This window comes from Coregonus lavaretus, assembly GCF_964263955.1.
Source record: "Coregonus lavaretus genome assembly, chromosome: 7".
NCBI lineage: Eukaryota > Metazoa > Chordata > Actinopteri > Salmoniformes > Salmonidae > Coregonus > Coregonus lavaretus.
In genome coordinates, this window is record NC_139994.1 from 55,360,033 (window position 1) to 55,381,215 (window position 21,183).

Genomic DNA, 21,183 nt, shown 5'->3' on the forward strand with positions numbered 1-21,183 from the left:
TAGACTCTAGGGCCTAAAGTAGACTCTAGGGCCTAAAGTAGACTCTAGGGGACACTAGTGCCTAAAGTAGACACTAGGGCCTAAAGTAGACTATAGGGCTTAAAGTAGACGATAGGGCCTAAAGTAGACACTAGGGCGTAAAGTAGACTCTAGGGGATACTAGGGCCTAAAGTAGACTCTAGGGCCTAAAGTAGACTCTAGGGGATACTAGGGCCTAAAGTAGACTCTAGGGCCTAAAGTAGACACTAGGGGACACTAGGGCCTAAAGTAGACTCTAGGGCCTAAAGTAGACTCTAGGGCCTAAAGTAGACTCTAGGGCCTAAAGTAGACTCTAGGGCCTAAAGTAGACTCTAGGGCCTAAAGTAGACTCTAGGGCCTAAAGTAGACTCTAGGGGACACTAGGACCTAAAGTAGACTCTAGGGCCTAAAGTAGACACTAGGGCCTAAAGTAGAGACTAGGGCCTATAGTAGACTCTAGGACCTAAAGTAGCCTCCAGGGCCTAAAGTAGACTCTAGGGCCTAATGTAGACTCTAGGGCCTAAAGAAGACACTAGGGCCTAAAGAAGACACTAGGGCCTAAAGTAGACTCTAGGGCCTAAAGTAGACACTAGGGCCTAAAGTAGACACTAGGGCCTAAAGTAGACACTAGGGCCTAAAGTAGACTCTAGGGCCTAAAGTAGACTCTAGGGGACACTAGGGCCTAAAGTAGACTATAGGGCCTAAAGTAGACTCTAGGGCTTAAAGTAGACTATAGGGCCTAAAGTAGACTCTAGGGGACACTGGGGCCTAAAGTAGACACTAGGGCCTAAAGTAGACACTGGGGCCTAAAGTAGACTCTAGGATCTAAAGTAGACTCTAGGATCTAAAGTAGACTCTAGGGCCTAAAGTAGACTCTAGGGCCTAAACTAGACACTAGGGCGTAAAGTAGACACTAGGGCCTAAAGTAGACTCTAGGGGACACTAGGTCCTAAAGTAGACACTAGGGCCTAAAGTAGGATCTAGGGCCTAAAGTAGACTCTAGGGCCTAAAGTAGACTCTAGGGCCTAAAGTAGACACTAGGGCCTAAAGTAGACACTAGGGCCTAAAGTAGACTCTAGGGCCTAAAGTAGACTCTAGGGCCTAAAGTAGACTCCAGGGCCTAAAGTAGACACTAGGGGACACTAGGGCGTAAAGTAGACACTAGGGTGTAAATTTGACACTAGGGCCTAAAGTAGACACTAGGGCCTAAAGTAGACTCTAGGGCCTAAAGTAGACTCTAGGGGACACTAGGGCCTAAAGTAGACACTAGGGCCTAAAGTAGACTCTAGGGCTTAAAGTAGACGATAGGGCGTAAAGTAGACACTAGGGCGTAAAGTAGACACTAGGGCCTAAAGTAGACACTAGGGCCTAAAGTAGACACTAGGGCCTAAAGTAGACTCTAGGGGACACTATGGCCTAAAGTAGACTCTAGGGCTTAAAGTAGACTCTAGGGGATACTAGGGCCTAAAGTAGACTCTAGGGCCTAAAGTAGACACTAGGGGACACTAGGGCCTAAAGTAGACTCTAGGGCCTAAAGTAGACACTAGGGCCTAAAGTAGACACTAGGGCGTAAAGTAGACACTAGGGCCTAAAGTAGACTCTAGGGGACACTAGGTCCTAAAGTAGACTCTAGGGCCTAAAGTAGGATCTAGGGCCTAAAGTAGACTCTAGGGCCTAAAGTAGACTCTAGGGCCTAAAGTAGACTCTAGGGCCTAAAGTAGACTCTAGGGCCTAAAGTAGACACTAGGGCCTAAAGTAGACTCTAGGGCCTAAAGTAGACTCCAGGCCCTAAAGTAGACTCCAGGCCCTAAAGTAGACTCTAGGGCCTAAAGTAGACTCCAGGGCCTAAAGTAGTCTCTAGGGGACACTAGGGTGTAAAGTAGACACTAGGGCGTAAATTTGACACTAGGGCCTAAAGTAGACACTAGGGCCTAAAGTAGACACTAGGGCCTAAAGTAGACACTAGGGCCTAAAGTAGACTCTAGGGCCTAAAGTAGACTCTAGGGCCTAAAGTAGACTCTAGGGCCTAAAGTAGACTCTAGGGGACACTAGTGCCTAAAGTAGACACTAGGGCCTAAAGTAGACTATAGGGCTTAAAGTAGACGATAGGGCCTAAAGTAGACACTAGGGCGTAAAGTAGACTCTAGGGGATACTAGGGCCTAAAGTAGACTCTAGGGCCTAAAGTAGACTCTAGGGGATACTAGGGCCTAAAGTAGACTCTAGGGCCTAAAGTAGACACTAGGGGACACTAGGGCCTAAAGTAGACTCTAGGGCCTAAAGTAGACTCTAGGGCCTAAAGTAGACTCTAGGGCCTAAAGTAGACTCTAGGGCCTAAAGTAGACTCTAGGGCCTAAAGTAGACTCTAGGGCCTAAAGTAGACTCTAGGGGACACTAGGACCTAAAGTAGACTCTAGGGCCTAAAGTAGACACTAGGGCCTAAAGTAGAGACTAGGGCCTATAGTAGACTCTAGGACCTAAAGTAGCCTCCAGGGCCTAAAGTAGACTCTAGGGCCTAATGTAGACTCTAGGGCCTAAAGAAGACACTAGGGCCTAAAGAAGACACTAGGGCCTAAAGTAGACTCTAGGGCCTAAAGTAGACTCTAGGGCCTAAAGTAGACTCTAGGGGATACTAGGGCCTAAAGTAGACTCTAGGGCCTAAAGTAGACACTAGGGGACACTAGGGCCTAAAGTAGACTCTAGGGCCTAAAGTAGACTCTAGGGCCTAAAGTAGACTCTAGGGCCTAAAGTAGACTCTAGGGCCTAAAGTAGACTCTAGGGCCTAAAGTAGACTCTAGGGGACACTAGGACCTAAAGTAGACTCTAGGGCCTAAAGCAGACACTAGGGCGTAAAGTAGACTCTAGGGCCAAAAGTAGACACTAGGGCCTAAAGTAGACACTAGGGCCTAAAGTAGACTCTAGGGCCTAAAGTAGACACTAGGGCCTAAAGTAGACTCTAGGGCCTAAAGTAGACTCTAGGGCCTAAAGTAGACTCTAGGGCCTAAAGTAGACTCTAGGGCCTAAAGTAGACTCCAGGGCCTAAAGTAGACTCTAGGGGACACTAGGGCGTAAAGTAGACACTAGGGCGTAAAGTAGACACTAGGGCGTAAAGTAGACACTAGGGCGTAAAGTAGACACTAGGGCCTAAAGTAGACTCTAGGGCCTAAAGTAGACTCTAGGGCCTAAAGTAGACTCTAGGGCCTAAAGTAGACTCTAGGGCCTAAAGTAGACTCTAGGGCCTAAAGTAGACTCTAGGGCCTAAAGTAGACTCTAGGGCCTAAAGTAGACTCTAGGGGACACTAGGGCCTAAAGTAGACATTAGGGCCTAAAGTAGACTATAGGGCTTAAAGTAGACGATAGGGCCTAAAGTAGACACTAGGGCGTAAAGTAGACACTAGGGCGTAAAGTAGACACTAGGGCGTAAAGTAGACTCTAGGGCCTAAAGTAGGATCTAGGGCCTAAAGTAGACTCTAGGGCCTAAAGTAGACTCCAGGGCCTAAAGTAGACTCTAGGGCCTAAAGTAGACTCCAGAGCCTAAAGTAGACTCTAGGGGACACTAGGGCGTAAAGTAGACACTAGGGCGTAAAGTAGACACTATGGCGTAAAGTAGACACTAGGGCCTAAAGTAGACACTAGGGCCTAAAGTAGACACTAGGGCCTAAAGTAGACACTAGGGCCTAAAGTAGACTCTAGGGCCTAAAGTAGACTCTAGGGCCTAAAGTAGACTCTAGGGGACACTAGGGCCTAAAGTAGACACTAGGGCCTAAAGTAGACTATAGGGCTTAAAGTAGACGATAGGGCCTAAAGTAGACGATAGGGCCTAAAGTAGACACTAGGGCGTAAAGTAGACACTAGGGCGTAAAGTAGACACTAGGGCGTAAAGTAGACACTAGGGCCTAAAGTAGACTCTAGGGGACACTATGGCCTAAAGTAGACTCTAGGGCTTAAAGTAGACTCTAGGGGATACTAGGGCCTAAAGTAGACTCTAGGGCCTAAAGTAGACACTAGGGGACACTAGGGCCTAAAGTAGACTCTAGGGCCTAAAGTAGACTCTAGGGCCTAAAGTAGACACTAGGGCGTAAAGTAGACACTAGGGCCTAAAGTAGACTCTAGGGGACACTAGGTGCTAAAGTAGACTCTAGGGCCTAAAGTAGGATCTAGGGCCTAAAGTAGACTCTAGGGCCTAAAGTAGACTCTAGGGCCTAAAGTAGACTCTAGGGCCTAAAGTAGACTCTAGGGCCTAAAGTAGACACTAGGGCCTAAAGTAGACACTAGGGCCTAAAGTAGACTCCAGGGCCTAAAGTAGACTCCAGGGCCTAAAGTAGACTCCAGGGCCTAAAGTAGACTCTAGGGCCTAAAGTAGACTCTAGGGCCTAAAGTAGACTCCAGGGCCTAAAGTAGACTCTAGGGGACACTAGGGCGTAAAGTAGACACTAGGGCGTAAAGTAGACACTAGGGCGTAAATTTGACACTAGGGCCTAAAGTAGACACTAGGGCCTAAAGTAGACTCTAGGGCCTAAAGTAGACTCTAGGGCCTAAAGTAGACTCTAGGGCCTAAAGTAGACTCTAGGGGACACTAGGGCCTAAAGTAGACACTAGGGCCTAAAGTAGACTATAGGGCTTAAAGTAGACGATAGGGCCTAAAGTAGACACTAGGGCGTAAAGTAGACACTAGGGCGTAAAGTAGACACTAGGGCCTAAAGTAGACACTAGGGCCTAAAGTAGACTCTAGGGGACACTATGGCCTAAAGTAGACTCTAGGGCCTAAAGTAGACTCTAGGGGATACTAGGGCCTAAAGTAGACTCTAGGGCCTAAAGTAGACACTAGGGGACACTAGGGCCTAAAGTAGACTCTAGGGCCTAAAGTAGACTCTAGGGCCTAAAGTAGACTCTAGGGCCTAAAGTAGACTCTAGGGCCTAAAGTAGACTCTAGGGGACACTAGGACCTAAAGTAGCCTCCAGGGCCTAAAGTAGACTCTAGGGCCTAAAGTAGACTCTAGGGCCTAAAGAAGACACTAGGGCCTAAAGTAGACCCTAGGGCCTAAAGTAGACTCTAGGGCCTAAAGTAGACTCTAGGGGACACTAGGACCTAAAGTAGACTCTAGGGCCTAAAGTAGACACTAGGGCGTAAAGTAGACTCTAGGGCCAAAAGTAGACACTAGGGCCTAAAGTAGACACTAGGGCCTAAAGTAGACACTAGGGCCTAAAGTAGACTCTAGGGCCTAAAGTAGACACTAGGGCCTAAAGTAGACTCTAGGGCCTAAAGTAGACTCTAGGGCCTAAAGTAGACTCTAGGGCCTAAAGTAGACTCCAGGGCCTAAAGTAGACTCTAGGGGACACTAGGGCGTAAAGTAGACACTAGGGCGTAAAGTAGACACTAGGGCGTAAAGTAGACACTAGGGCGTAAAGTAGACACTAGGGCGTAAAGTAGACACTAGGGCGTAAAGTAGACACTAGGGCCTAAAGTAGACACTAGGGCCTAAAGTAGACACTAGGGCCTAAAGTAGACTCTAGGGCCTAAAGTAGACTCTAGGGGACACTAGGGCCTAAAGTAGACATTAGGGCCTAAAGTAGACTATAGGGCTTAAAGTAGACGATAGGGCCTAAAGTAGACACTAGGGCCTAAAGTAGACACTAGGGCCTAAAGTAGACACTAGGGCCTAAAGTAGACACTAGGGCCTAAAGGAGACACTAGGGCCTAAAGTAGACTCTAGGGGACATATGGCCTAAAGTAGACACTAGGGCCTAAAGTAGACACTAAGGCCTAAAGTAGAGACTTGGGCCTAAAGTAGAGACTAGGGCCTATAGTAGACTCTAGGGCCTAAAGTAGCCTCTAGGGCCTAAAGTAGACTCTAGGGCCTAAAGTAGACACTAGGGCCTAAAGTAGACTCTAGGGCCTAAAGTAGACTCTAGGGCCTAAAGTAGACTCTAGGGCCTAAAGTAGACTCTAGGGGACACTATGGCCTAAAGTAGACTCTAGGGCTTAAAGTAGACTCTAGGGGATACTAGGGCCTAAAGTAGACTCTAGGGCCTAAAGTAGACACTAGGGGACACTAGGGCCTAAAGTAGACTCTAGGGCCTAAAGTAGACTCTAGGGCCTAAAGTAGACACTAGGGCGTAAAGTAGACACTAGGGCCTAAAGTAGACTCTAGGGGACACTAGGTCCTAAAGTAGACTCTAGGGCCTAAAGTAGACTCTAGGGCCTAAAGTAGACTCTAGGGCCTAAAGTAGACTCTAGGGCCTAAAGTAGACACTAGGGCCTAAAGTAGACTCTAGGGCCTAAAGTAGACTCTAGGGCCTAAAGTAGACTCTAGGGCCTAAAGTAGACTCTAGGGCCTAAAGTAGACTCTAGGGCCTAAAGTAGACACTAGGGCCTAAAGTAGACACTAGGGCCTAAAGTAGACTCTAGGGCCTAAAGTAGACTCCAGGGCCTAAAGTAGACTCTAGGGGACACTAGGGCGTAAAGTAGACACTAGGGCGTAAATTTGACACTAGGGCGTAAATTTGACACTAGGGCCTAAAGTAGACTCTAGGGCCTAAAGTAGACTCTAGGGCCTAAAGTAGACTCTAGGGCCTAAAGTAGACTCTAGGGCCTAAAGTAGACTCTAGGGCCTAAAGTAGACTCTAGGGCCTAAAGTAGACTCTAGGGCCTAAAGTAGACTCTAGGGGACACTAGGGCCTAAAGTAGACTATAGGGCTTAAAGTAGACGATAGGGCCTAAAGTAGACGATAGGGCCTAAAGTAGACACTAGGGCGTAAAGTAGACACTAGGGCGTAAAGTAGACACTAGGGCCTAAAGTAGACACTAGGGCCTAAAGTAGACTCTAGGGGACACTATGGCCTAAAGTAGACTCTAGGGCCTAAAGTAGACTCTAGGGGATACTAGGGCCTAAAGTAGACTCTAGGGCCTAAAGTAGACACTAGGGGACAATAGGGCCTAAAGTAGACTCTAGGGCCTAAAGTAGACTCTAGGGCCTAAAGTAGACTCTAGGGCCTAAAGTAGACTCTAGGGGACACTAGGACCTAAAGTAGACACTAGGGCCTAAAGTAGACACTAGGGCCTAAAGTAGAGACTAGGGCCTATAGTAGACTCTAGGGCCTAAAGTAGCCTCCAGGGCCTAAAGTAGACTCTAGGGCCTAAAGAAGACACTAGGGCCTAAAGTAGACTCTAGGGCCTAAAGTAGACTCTAGGGCCTAAAGTAGAGGCCTAAAGTAGACTCTAGGGCCTAAAGTAGACTCTAGGGCCTAAAGTAGACTCTAGGGGATACTAGGGCCTAAAGTAGACTCTAGGGCCTAAAGTAGACACTAGGGGACACTAGGGCCTAAAGTAGACTCTAGGGCCTAAAGTAGACACTAGGGCCTAAAGTAGAGACTAGGGCCTATAGTAGACTCTAGGGCCTAAAGTAGCCTCCAGGGCCTAAAGTAGACACTAGGGCCTAAAGTAGACTCTAGGGGACACTATGGCCTAAAGTAGACACTTGGGCCTAAAGTAGACACTAGGGCCTAAAGTAGACTCTAGGGCCTAAAGAAGACTCTAGGGCCTAAAGTAGACTCTAGGGCCTAAAGTAGACTCTAGGGGATACTAGGGCCTAAAGTAGACTCTAGGGCCTAAAGTAGACACTAGGGGACACTAGGGCCTAAAGTAGACTCTAGGGCCTAAAGTAGACTCTAGGGCCTAAAGTAGACTCTAGGGCCTAAAGTAGACTCTAGGGCCTAAAGTAGACTCTAGGGCCTAAAGTAGACTCTAGGGGACACTAGGACCTAAAGTAGACTCTAGGGCCTAAAGTAGACACTAGGGCGTAAATTAGACTCTAGGGCCTAAAGTAGACACTAGGGCCTAGAGTAGACACTATGGCCTAAAGTAGACACTATGGCCTAAAGTAGACACTAGGGCCTAAAGTAGACTCTAGGGGACACTATGGCCTAAAGTAGACACTTGGGCCTAAAGTAGACACTAGGGCCTAAAGTAGACTCTAGGGCCTAAAGTAGACTCTAGGGCCTAAAGTAGACTCTAGGGCCTAAAGTAGACTCTAGGGGATACTAGGGCCTAAAGTAGACTCTAGGGCCTAAAGTAGACACTAGGGGACACTAGGGCCTAAAGTAGACTCTAGGGCCTAAAGTAGACTCTAGGGCCTAAAGTAGACTCTAGGGCCTAAAGTAGACTCTAGGGCCTAAAGTAGACTCTAGGGGACACTAGGACCTAAAGTAGACTCTAGGGCCTAAAGTAGACACTAGGGCGTAAATTAGACTCTAGGGCCTAAAGTAGACACTAGGGCCTAGAGTAGACACTAGGGCCTAGAGTAGACACTAGGGCCTAGAGTAGACACTATGGCCTAAAGTAGACACTATGGCCTAAAGTAGACACTAGGGCCTAAAGTAGACTCTAGGGGACACTATGGCCTAAAGTAGACACTTGGGCCTAAAGTAGACACTAGGGCCTAAAGTAGACTCTAGGGCCTAAAGTAGACTCTAGGGCCTAAAGTAGACTCTAGGGCCTAAAGTAGACTCTAGGGGATACTAGGGCCTAAAGTAGACTCTAGGGCCTAAAGTAGACACTAGGGGACACTAGGGCCTAAAGTAGACTCTAGGGCCTAAAGTAGACTCTAGGGCCTAAAGTAGACTCTAGGGCCTAAAGTAGACTCTAGGGCCTAAAGTAGACTCTAGGGCCTAAAGTAGACTCTAGGGGACACTAGGACCTAAAGTAGACTCTAGGGCCTAAAGTAGACACTAGGGCGTAAATTAGACTCTAGGGCCTAAAGTAGACACTAGGGCCTAGAGTAGACACTAGGGCCTAAAGTAGACTCTAGGGCCTAAAGTAGACTCCAGGGCCTAAAGTAGACTCTAGGGGACACTAGGGCGTAAAGTAGACACTAGGGCGTAAAGTAGACACTAGGGCGTAAAGTAGACACTAGGGCGTAAAGTAGACACTAGGGCGTAAAGTAGACACTAGGGCGTAAAGTAGACACTAGGGCCTAAAGTAGACACTAGGGCCTAAAGTAGACACTAGGGCCTAAAGTAGACACTAGGGCCTAAAGTAGACTCTAGGGCCTAAAGTAGACTCTAGGGCCTAAAGTAGACTCTAGGGGACACTAGGGCCTAAAGTAGACACTAGGGCCTAAAGTAGACTCTAGGGCCTAAAGTAGACACTAGGGGACACTAGGGCCTAAAGTTGACTCTAGGGCCTAAAGTAGACTCTAGGGGACACTAGGACCTAAAGTATACTCTAGGGCCTAAAGTAGGCACTAGGGCCAAAAGTAGACACTAGGGCCTAAAGTAGACACTAGGGCCTAAAGTAGACACTAGGGCCTAAAGTAGACACTAGGGCCTAAAGTAGACACTAGGGCCTAAAGTAGACACTAGGGCCTAAAGTAGACTCTAGGGCCTAAAGTAGACTCTAGGGCCTAAAGTAGACTCCAGGGCCTAAAGTAGACTCTAGGGGACACTAGGGCGTAAAGTAGACACTAGGGCGTAAAGTAGACACTAGGGCGTAAAGTAGACACTAGGGCGTAAAGTAGACACTAGGGCCTAAAGTAGACACTAGGGCCTAAAGTAGACACTAGGGGACACTAGGGCGTAAAGTAGACACTAGGGCGTAAAGTAGACACTAGGGCGTAAAGTAGACTATAGGGCTTAAAGTAGACGATAGGGCCTAAAGTAGACACTAGGGCGTAAAGTAGACACTATGGCCTAAAGTAGACACTAGGGCCTAAAGTAGACTCTAGGGGACACTATGGCCTAAAGTAGACACTTGGGCCTAAAGTAGACACTAGGGCCTAAAGTAGACTCTAGGGCCTAAAGAAGACACTAGGGCCTAAAGTAGACTCTAGGGCCTAAAGTAGACTCTAGGGCCTAAAGTAGACTCTAGGGCCTAAAGTAGACTCTAGGGCCTAAAGTAGACTCTAGGGCCTAAAGTAGACTCTAGGGCCTAAAGTAGACTCTAGGGCCTAAAGTAGACTCTAGGGCCTAAAGTAGACTCTAGGGCCTAAAGTAGACACTAGGGGATACTAGGGCCTAAAGTAGACTCTAGGGCCTAAAGTAGACACTAGGGGACACTAGGGCCTAAAGTAGACTCTAGGGCCTAAAGTAGACTCTCTGGGCCTAAAGTAGACTCTAGGGCCTAAAGAAGACTCTAGGGCCTAAAGTAGACTCTAGGGCCTAAAGTAGACTCTAGGGCCTAAAGAAGACACTAGGGCCTAAAGTAGACTCTAGGGCCTAAAGTAGACTCTAGGGCCTAAAGTAGACTCTAGGGCCTAAAGTAGACTCTAGGGCCTAAAGTAGACTCTAGGGCCTAAAGTAGACTCTAGGGGATACTAGGGCCTAAAGTAGACACTAGGGGACACTAGGGCCTAAAGTAGACTCTAGGGCCTAAAGTAGACTCTAGGGCCAAAAGTAGACACTAGGGCCTAAAGTAGACACTAGGGCCTAAAGTAGACTCTAGGGCCTAAAGTCGACTCTAGGGCCTAAAGTCGACTCTAGGGCCTAAGTGGCCTATATTGATTGGACGAGAAGATGAAGACTTGGCACACTGCCCATCCAAACACAAAGCTTGTAAACAGGACTTCAACTTATGCCCGTTGTAAGAATCTCATAGCTATTATGCAAGTCCAAGGCCTTGTCCAGAAACAACCCCTATCCGCTACCCCCTATCCGTTACCCTAGGTCCGGGCTGCCCAACCCTCTTCCTGGAGATCTACCGTCCTGTGGGTTTTCAGTCCAACCCTGATTTAACACACCTGATTCTACTTATTAGCTGCTCAACAAGACCTTAACTAGCTGAATCAGAGATGTTAAATTAGGGTTGGACTGAACCTACAGGACAGTAGATCTCCAGGAAGAGGGTTGGAGAGCCCTGCCCTAGGGGGTAAGGTCGTTAAGTTTCTGGAATGTGTCCAAGTCTTGAGCAGCAGTAAGGCTGCAGTCTGATAAGCATTTCAAGTGATTATGTGGTTCATCAGGAAATTAGGTACAGTGAGGGAAAAAAGTAATTGATCCCCTGCTGATTTTGTACGTTTGCCCACTGACAAAGAAATGATCAGTCTATAATTTTAATGGTAGGTTTATTTGAACAGTGAGAGACAGAATAACAACAAAATAATCCAGAAAAACGCATGTCAAAAATGTTATAAATTTATTAGCATTTTAATGAGGGAAATAAGTATTTGACCCCTCTGCAAAACATGACTTTGTACTTGGTGGCAAAACCCTTGGTGGCAATCACAGAGGTCAGACATTTCTTGTAGTTGGCCACCAGGTTTGCACACATCTCAGGAGGGATTTTGTCCCACTCCTCTTTGCAGATCTTCTCCAAGTCATTAAGGTTTTGAGCCTGACGTTTGGCAACTCGAACCTTCAGCTCCCTCCACAGATTTTCTATGGGATTAAGGTCTGGAGACTGGCTAGGCCACTCCAGGACCTTAATGTGCTTCTTCTTGAGCCACTCCTTTGTTGCCTTGGCTGTGTGTTTTGGGTCATTGTCATGCTGGAATACCCATCCACAACCCATTTTCAATGCCCTGGCTGAGGGAAGGAGGTTCTCACCCAAGATTTGACGGTACATGGCCCTGTCCATCGTCCCTTTTGATGCGGTGAAGTTGTCCTGTCCCCTTAGCAGAAAAACACCCCCAAAGCATAATGTTTCCACCTCCATGTTTGACGGTGGGGATGGTGTTCTTGGGGTCATAGACAGCATTCCTCCTCCTCCAAACACGGCGAGTTGAGTTGATGCCAAAGAGCTCGATTTTGGTCTCATCTAACCACAACACTTTCACCCAGTTCTCCTCTGAATCATTCAGATGTTCATTGGCAAACTTCAGATGGGCATGTATATGTGCTTTCTTGAGCAGGGGGACCTTGCGGGCGCTGCAGGATTTCAGTCCTTCACAGCGTAGTGTGTTACCAATTGTTTTCTTGGTGACTATGGTCCCAGCTGCCTTGAAATCATTGACAAGATCCTCCCGTGTTGTTCTGGGCTGATTCCTCACCGTTCTCATGATCATTGCAACTCCACGAGGTGAAATCTTGCATGGAGCCCCAGGCCGAGGGAGATTGACAGTTCTTTGTGTTTCTTCCATTTGCGAATAATCACACCAACTGTTGTCACCTTCTCACCAAGCTGCTTTGCGATGGTCTTGTAGCCCATTCCAGCCTTGTGTAGGTCTACAATCTTGTCCCTGACATCCTTGGAGAGCTCTTTGGTCTTGGCCATGGTGGAGAGTTTGGAATCTGATTGATTGATTGCTTCTGTGGACAGGTATCTTTTATACAAGTAACAAGCTGAGATTAGGAGCACTCCCTTTAAGAGTGTGCTCCTAATCTCAGCTCATTACCTGTATAAAAGACACCTGGGAGCCAGAAATCTTTCTGATTGAGAGAGGTTCAAATACTTATTTCCCTCATTAAAATGCAAATCAATTCATAAAATTTTTGACATGTGTTTTTCTAGATTTTTTTGTTGTTATTCTGTCTCTCACTGTTCAAATAAACCTACCATTAAAATTATAGACTGATCATGTCTTTGTCAGTGGGCAAACGTACAAAATCAGCAGGGGATCAAATACTTTTTTCCCTCACTGTATTGTGTTCCTCAAGTGGTGTTGCTGTTCTCCTCCCCGTACGCATATAGGCTACTATAGGATTGGGGAGACTGCATCACTAGATGTACTAACCGTGGAGAACAGTCTCCTACAGTACAAGAGCTGATAAGTTACTGATCATGTAGAAAAAACATCTCCTGTGCCTCTTCAAGCACTATTGATAATGGTTTGAATGACCCAAATGAAAACTCTGTGATGAGCATTCTTTAAATCTCTCATCACAATCGCATAGAGCACCAAAACAAATGGCAATGGCATCTGTCTTCTCCCTCATCGCTAATTTTCCCATAAATGTTCATGTTGAAACAGCAACTTTGTTCCAGTTTTTTGTTTGTCGTTGTAGTATCCAGAGTTTTTCATCTAGCTAGCGTTCACATTCAAGCGTGTACATGCAAGGGGTTTGTGTTGCTTACATTGATCTGTGTGTTGGTTACATTCTGGATGCTTTCGAAGGTGTATTTTTCGGAGCGCTTCTTGCGGTTTTCGAAGAGGAGGGAGCCCCTGTTGGATGCCAGAGACAGCTCCTCCAGCATCACATCCTTAGGGACACTCATCTTCTTCCCCAAGTCCATCTCTGCATCTGGAAGAGACACAACAGCTCTGAGAAAGTGGGGGTGGTGTGTGTCTCATTATACTGACAATATTCATATTTGGCTATTTACATTCTACTGATTTATCTTTCACTGTAAAATATATTCCCATTACCCATCTCGCTGACTTAATATGCTGTATGCTGTCAATAATATGATAAATTATTAATAATCTTCCTGTGTCAGCCAGCCACTCAGGTTGGCCCCCTTGTTTGTGGTTAGCGGTGAAGCTCCCCCATGCATGCTGATCACAGAGACGTCATAGTCTTATCAAATGAGGCAAAAGCAAACCAGCCTGACAGAATATCCCTCAGCTGTCAGTGGCCCTCAGGCTCTCCCTCTCTCCCTCCCTCCCTCCCTCCCTCCCCGAGTGAGCCATGCAGTTGTCCCCTCCCAGAAATAGCTTGTTCAAAGGACAACGACAAAGGGATTAGTTACATTCAGTAATAAAACTACTAATTTGCTTATTTATAGACGGGTGCAATGGTGCTGCTTGGAAACCAGTAGGGAACTAGATGATACCCAGCTACAGAGTGAGAGTGTTAATAGAGAATGAGTGAGAGAGACTGTGCGTGCGTGTTTGTCTTTGTTTACAGGCACACATGTATTTGTCTGTGCAGTATGTACAGTTAAATTAATTTAATCCATGTGTTCACATGTGTCCATGTGTTTTTTACATTAGAAATGAAGGGAGGGAGGGGGAGAGAGAGAAAGAGGGAGAGAGAGAGGAGGTAAGAGACAATCCCTCCCCCATATGCCCCCCTAGGCACAACTACGACAACATAACCAACAAAAGCGGGTCACAACTCCTGCAGCTTTGTCGCACACTGGGTATGTACATAGTCAATGGTAGGCTTCGAGGAGACTCCTATGGTAGGTACACCTATAGCTCATCTCTTGGCAGTAGTACTGTAGACTACTTTATCACTGACCTCAACCCAGAGTCTCTCAGAGCGTTCAGTCAGCCCACTGACACCCCTATCAGACCACAGCAAAATCACAGTCTACTTGAACAGAGCAATACTCAATCATGAGGCATCAAAGCCAAAGGAACTGAATAATATTAAGAAATGCTATAGATGGAAGGAAAGTAGTGTCGAAACCTACCAAAAAACTATTAGGCAACAACAAATTCAATCCCTTTTAGACAACTTCCTGGACAAAACGTTCCACTGTAATAGTGAAGGTATAAACTTGGCAGTAGAAAACCTAAACAGTATATTTGACTCTCAGCTTCCCTATCAAATCTAAACAATCTCTAACAGAAAACCCAAGAAAAGTAACAACAGTGACAAATGGTTTGATGAAGAATGCAAAAACCTAAGAAAGAAATTGAGAAACCTATCCAACCAAAAACATAGAGACCCAGAAAACCTGAGCCTACGCCTTCACTATGGTGAATCACTAAAAATATACAGAAATACACTACGGAAAAAGAAGGAACAGCATGTCAGAAATCAGCTCAATGTAATTGAAGAATCCATAGACTCTAACCACTTCTGGGAAAATGTTAAAACACTAAACAAACAACAACACGAAGAGCTATCTATCGAAAACGGAGATGTATGGGTAAACCACTTCTCCAATCTTTTTGGCCCTATAACAAAAAACAAACAGCAAAAAATATATACATGATCAAATGCAAATCTTAGAATGAACTATTAAAGACTACCAGAACCCACTAGATTCTCCAATTACATTGAATGAACTACACAACAAAATACAAACCCTCCAACCCAAAAAGGCTATACTTAAACTCTTTAATTACAGTGGGGGAAAGAAGTATTTAGTCAAATCAAATCAAATCAAATCAAATTTTATTGGTCACATGCGCCGAATACAACAGGTGCAGACATTACAGTGAAATGCTTACTTACAGCCCTTAACCAACAGTGCATTTATTTTAAACAAAAAAAGTAAAAATAAAACAACAACAAAAAAAGTGTTGAGAAAAAAAAGAGCAGAAGTAAAATAAAGTGACAGTAGGGAGGCTATATATACAGGGGGGTACCGTTGCAGAGTCAATGTGCGGGGGCACCGGCTAGTTGAGGTAGTTGAGGTAATATGTACATGTGGGTAGAGTTAAAGTGACTATGCATAAATACTTAACAGAGTAGCAGCAGTGTAAAAAGGATGGGGTGGGGGGGCAGTGCAAATAGTCCGGGTAGCCATGATTAGCTGTTCAGGAGTCTTATGGCTTGGGGGTAGAAGCTGTTGAGAAGTCTTTTGGACCTAGACTTGGCACTCCGGTACCGCTTGCCGTGCGGTAGCAGAGAGAACAGTCTATGACTAGGGTGGCTGGAGTCTTTGACAATTTTGAGGGCCTTCCTCTGACACCGCCTGGTATAGAGGTCCTGGATGGCAGGAAGCTTTGCCCCAGTGATGTACTGGGCCGTACGCACTACCCTCTGTAGTGCCTTGCGGTCGGAGGCCAAGCAGTTGCCATACCAGGCGGTGATGCAACCAGTCAGGATGCTCTCGATGGTGCAGCTGTAGAATTTTTTGAGGATCTGAGGACCCATGCCAAATCTTTTTAGTCTCCTGAGGGGGAATAGGCTTTGTCGTGCCCTCTTCACGACTGTCTTGGTGTGTTTGGACCATGATAGTTCGTTGGTGGTGTGGACACCAAGGAACTTGAAGCTCTCAACCTGTTCCACTACAGCCCCGTCGATGAGAATGGGGGCGTGCTCAGTCCTCTTTTTTTTTCCTGTAGTCCACAATCATCTCCTTTGTCTTGGTCACGTTGAGGGAGAGGTTGTTGTCCTGGCACCACACGGCCAGATCTCTGACCTCCTCCCTATAGGCTGTCTCATCGTTGTCGGTGATCAGGCCTACCACTGTTGTGTCGTCGGCAAACTTAATGATGGTGTTGGAGTCGTGCCTGGCCATGCAGTCATGGGTGAACAGAGAGTACAGGAGGGGACTGAGCACGCACCCCTGAGGGGCCCCCGTGTTGAGGATCAGTGTGGCAGATGTGTTGTTACCTACCCTTACCACCTGGGGGCGGCCCGTCAGGAAGTCCAGGATCCAGTTGCAGAGGGAGGTGTTTAGTCCCAGGATCCTTAGCTTAGTGATGAGCTTAGAGGGCACTATGGTGTTGAATGCTGAGCTGTAGTCAATTAATAGCATTCTCACGTAGGTGTTCCTCTTGTCCAGGTGGGAAAGGGCAGTGTGGAGTGCGATAGAGATTGCATCATCTGTGGATCTGTTGGGGCGGTATGCAAATTGGAGTGGGTCTAGGGTTTCTGGGATAATGCTGTTGATGTGAGCCATGACCAGCCTTTCAAAGCACTTCATGGCTACAGACGTCAGTGCTACGGGTCGGTAGTCATTTAGGCAGGTTATCTTAGAGTCCTTGGGCACGGGGACTATGGTGGTCTGCTTGAAACATGTTGGTATTACAGACTCAGTCAGGGACATGTTGAAAATGTCAGTGAAGACACTTGCCAGTTGGTCAGCACATGCTCAGAGTACACGTCCTGGTAATCCGTCTGGCCCTGCGTCCTTGTGAATGTTGACCTGCTTAAAAGTCTTACTCACATCGCATACGGAGAGCGTGATCACATAGTCATCCGGAACAGCTGGTGCTCTCATGCATGCTTCAGTGTTGCTTGCCTCGAAGCGAGCATAGAAGTGGTTTAGCTCGTCTGGTAGGCTTGTGTCACTGGGCAGCTCGCGGCTGTGCTTCCCTTTGTAGTCTGTAATAGTTTTCAAGCCCTGCCACATCCGACGAGCGTCAGAGCCAGTGTAGTATGATTCAATCTTAGACCTGTATTGACTCTTTGCCTGTTTGATGGTTCGTCGGAGGTCATAGCGGGATTTCTTATAAGCGTCCGGGTTAGAGTCCCGTTCCTTGAAAGCGGCAGCTCTACCCTTTAGCTCAGTGCGGATGTTTCCTGTAATCCATGGCTTCTGGTTGGGGTATGTACGTAAGGTCACTGTGGGGACGACATCATCGATGCACTTATTGATGAAGCCAGTGACTGATGTGGTGTACTCCTCAATGCTGTCTGAAGAATCCCGGAACATGTTCCAGTCTGTGCTAGCAAAACAGTCCTGTAGCTTAGCATCTGCGTCATCTGACCACTTTTTTATTAACCGAGTCACTGGTGCTTCCTGCTTTAGTTTTTGCTTATAAGCAGGAATCAGGAGGATAGAGTTATGGTCAGATTTGCCAAATGGAGGGCGAGGGAGAGCTTTGTATGCGTCTCTGTGTGTGGAGTAAAGGTGGTCTAGAGTTTTTTTCCCTCTGGTTGCACATTTAACATGCTGGTAGAAATTAGGTAGAACGGATTTAAGTTTCCCTGCATTAAAGTCCCCGGCCACTAGGAGCGCTGCATCTGGATGAGCGTTTTCCTGTTGATTAATGGCCTTGTACAACTCATTCAGTGCAATCTTAATGCCAGCATTGGTTTGTGGTGGTAAATAGACAGCTATGAAAAATATAGATGAAAACTCTCTTGGTAAATAGTGTGGTCTACAGCTTATCATAAGATACTCTACCTCAGGCGAGCAAAACCTCGAGACTTCCTTAGCATTTGATTTTGTGCACCAGCTGTTGTTTACAAATATACACAGACCGCCACCCCTTGTCTTACCAGAGTCAGCCGTTCTGTCCTGCCGATGTAGCGTATAGCCTGCTAGCTGAATGTTATCATTGTCGTCGTTCAGCCACGACTCCGTGAAACATAATATATTACAGTTTTTAATGTCCCGTTGGTAGGATAACCGTAATCTTAAATCGTCCACTTTATTTTCAAAAGATTGAACGTTGGCTAATAGGATTGATGGAAGAGGCAGTTTACTCGCTCGCCGTCGGATCCTTACAAGGCACCCCGATCTACGTCCGCGATATCTCCTTCTCTTCCTCACGCGAATGACGGGGATTTGGGCCTTGTCGGGTGTCTGTATGATATCCTTCGCGGCCGCCTTGTTGAAGAAAAAATCTTCGTCCAATACGAGGTGAGTAATCGCTGTCCTGATATCCAGAAGCTCTTTTTGGTTATAAGAGACGATGGCAGAAACATTATGTACAAAATAAATTACAAATAACGCGGAAAAACACACATAATAGTACAATTGGTTAGAGGGCTGTAAAACGGCAGCCATCTTCTCCGGATGCTGTTCAGTAGGGTTCAGCCACCAATTGTGCAAGTTCTCCCACTTAAAAATATGAGAGAGGCCTGTAATTTTCATCATATGTACACGTCAACTATGACAGACAAATTGAGATTTTTTTTCTCCAGAAAATCACATTGTAGGATTTTTAATGAATTTATTTGCAAATTATGGTGGAAAATAAGTATTTGGTCACCTACAAACAAGCAAGATTTCTGGCTCTCACAGACCTGTAACTTCTTCTTTAAGAGGCTCCTCTGTCCTCCACTCGTTACCTGTATTAATGGCACCCGTTTGAACTTGTTATCAGTATAAACGACACCTGTCCACAACCTCAAACAGTCACACTCCAAACTCCACTATGGCCAAGACCAAAGAGCTGTCAAAGGACACCAGAAACAAAATTGTAGACCTGCACCAGGCTGGGAAGACTGAATCTGCAATAGGTAAGCAGCTTGGTTTGAAGAAATCAACTGTGGGAGCAATTATTAGGAAATGGAAGACATACAAGACCACTGATAATCTCCCTCGATCTGGGGCTCCACGCAAGATCTCACCCCATGGGGTCAAATTTATCACAAGAACGGTGAGCAAAAATCCCAGAACCACACGGGGGGACCTAGTGAATGACCTGCAGAGAGCTGGGACCAAAGTAACAAAGCCTACCATCAGTAACACACTACGCCGCCAGGGACTCAAATCCTGCAGTGCCAGACGTGTCCCCCTGCTTAAGCCAGTACATGTCCAGGCCCATCTGAAGTTTGCTAGAGTGCATTTGGATGATCCAGAAGAGGATTGGGAGAATGTCATATGGTCAGATGAAACCAAAATAGAACTTTTTGGGAAAAACTCAACTCGTCGTGTTTGGAGGACAAAGAATGCTGAGTTGCATCCAAAGAACACCATACCTACAGTGAAGCATGGGGGTGGAAACATCATGCTTTGGGGCTGTTTTTCTGCAAAGGGACCAGGACGACTGATCCGTGTAAAGGAAAGAATGAATGGGGCCGTGTATCGTGAGATTTTGAGTGAAAACCTCCTTCCATCAGCAAGGGCATTGAAGATGAAACGTGGCTGGGTCTTTCAGCATGACAATGATCCCAAACACACCGCCCGGGCAACGAAGGAGTGGCTTGGTAAGAAGCATTTCAAGGTCCTGGAGTGGCCTAGCCAGTCTCCAGATCTCAACCCCATAGAAAATCTTTGGAGGGAGTTGAAAGTCTGTGTTGTCCAGCGACAGCCCCAAAACATCACTGCTCTAGAGGAGATCTGCATGGAGGAATGGGCCAAAATACCAGCAACAGTGTGTGAAAACCTTGTGAAGACTTACAGAAAACGTTTGACCTGTGTCATTGCCAACAAAGGGTATATAACAAAGTATTGAGAAACTGATCACCCCAATCCACAAAAGTGGAGACAAATTTGACGCCAACAACTACCGTGGGATATGCGTCAACAGCAACCTTGGGAAAATCCTATGCATTATCATTAACAGCAGACAAGTTAATTTCCTCAGTGAAAACAATGTACTGAGCAAATGTCAAATTGGCTTTTTACCAAATTACCGTACGACAGACCACGTATTCACCCTGCACACCCTAATTGACAAACAAACAAACCAAAACAAAGGCAAAGTCTTCTCATGCTTTGTTGATTTCAAAAAAGCTTTTGACTCAATTTGGCATGAGGGTCTGCAATACAAATTGATGGAAAGTGGGGTTGGGGGAAAAACATACGACATTATAAAATCCATGTACACAAACAATAAGTGTGCGGTTAAAATTGGCCAAAAACACACATTTCTTTCCACAGGGCCGTGGGGTGAGACAGGGATGCAGTTTAAGCCCTAGAACAGTCTGCAGCACCCGGCCTCACCCTACAGCAGCACCTAGATATTCTGCACAGATTCTGTCAGACCTGGGCCCTGACAGTAAATCTCAGTAAGACAAGAATAATGGTGTTCCAAAAAAGGTCAGTTGCCAGGATCACAAATACAAATTCCATCTAGACACCGTTGCCCTAGAGCACACAAAAAACTATACATACCTCGGCCTAAACATCAGCGCCACAGGTAACTTCCACAAAGCTGTGAACGATCTGAGAGACAAGGCAAGAAGGGCCTTCTATGCCATCAAAAGGAACATAAAATTTGACATACCAATTAGGATCTGGCTAAAAATACTTGAATCAGTTATAGAACCCATTGCCCTTTATGGTTGTGAGGTCTGGGGTCCGCTCACCAACCAAGAATTCACAAAATGGGACAAACACCAAATGGAGACTCTGCATGCAGAATTCTGCAAAAATATCCTCAGTGTACAATGAAAAACACCAAATAATGCATGCAGAGCAGAATTAGGCCTATACCCGCTAATTATCAAAATCCAGAAAAGAGCCGTTAAATTCTATAACCACTTAAAAGGAAGCGATTCCTAAACCTTCCATAACAAAGCCATCACCTACAAAGAGATGAACTTGGAGAAGAGTCCCCTAAGTAAGCTGGACATTTGAAATGTCTTAATTCTTTTGGAACTTCTGAGTGTAATGTTTACTGTTAATATTTATTGTTTATTTCACTTTTGTTTACTATCTACTTCACTTGCTTTGGCAATGTTAACATACGTTTCCCATGCCAATAAAGCCCTTGAATTGAATTGGAGAGAGAGAGAGAGAGAGAGAGAGAGATTCAGGACCCTGTATCTCCCTACAGATGGCTGCAGCTTGCATCTTCCGCTCGTTGGTCGTCATGGTAGAGAACTGCGACATTGCTGCCCCTGGGGAAACAATATCACAAGGGACAGCATGTGACGGCACGCCTTGTGCCATAGCAGCTATCTTAACAAACCAAAGGACGCAACGCTGCGCA

General features: G+C 46.2%; 1 pseudogene across 1 annotated transcript in view; it reads right to left on the reverse strand.

Moving 5' to 3' along the window:
* Positions 1–21,083, reverse strand: part of LOC311132183 (myozenin-2-like) — a 36,322-nt pseudogene extending 15,239 nt beyond the window's left edge. The window contains exons 1-2 of the transcript in view: positions 21,002–21,083; positions 13,023–13,189 (exon numbers count right to left, since the gene is read on the reverse strand). The product of the transcript in view is annotated as a myozenin-2-like (transcript). The remainder of the gene's footprint in view (positions 1–13,022; positions 13,190–21,001) is intronic.
* Positions 21,084–21,183: the final 100 nt, after the last annotated feature.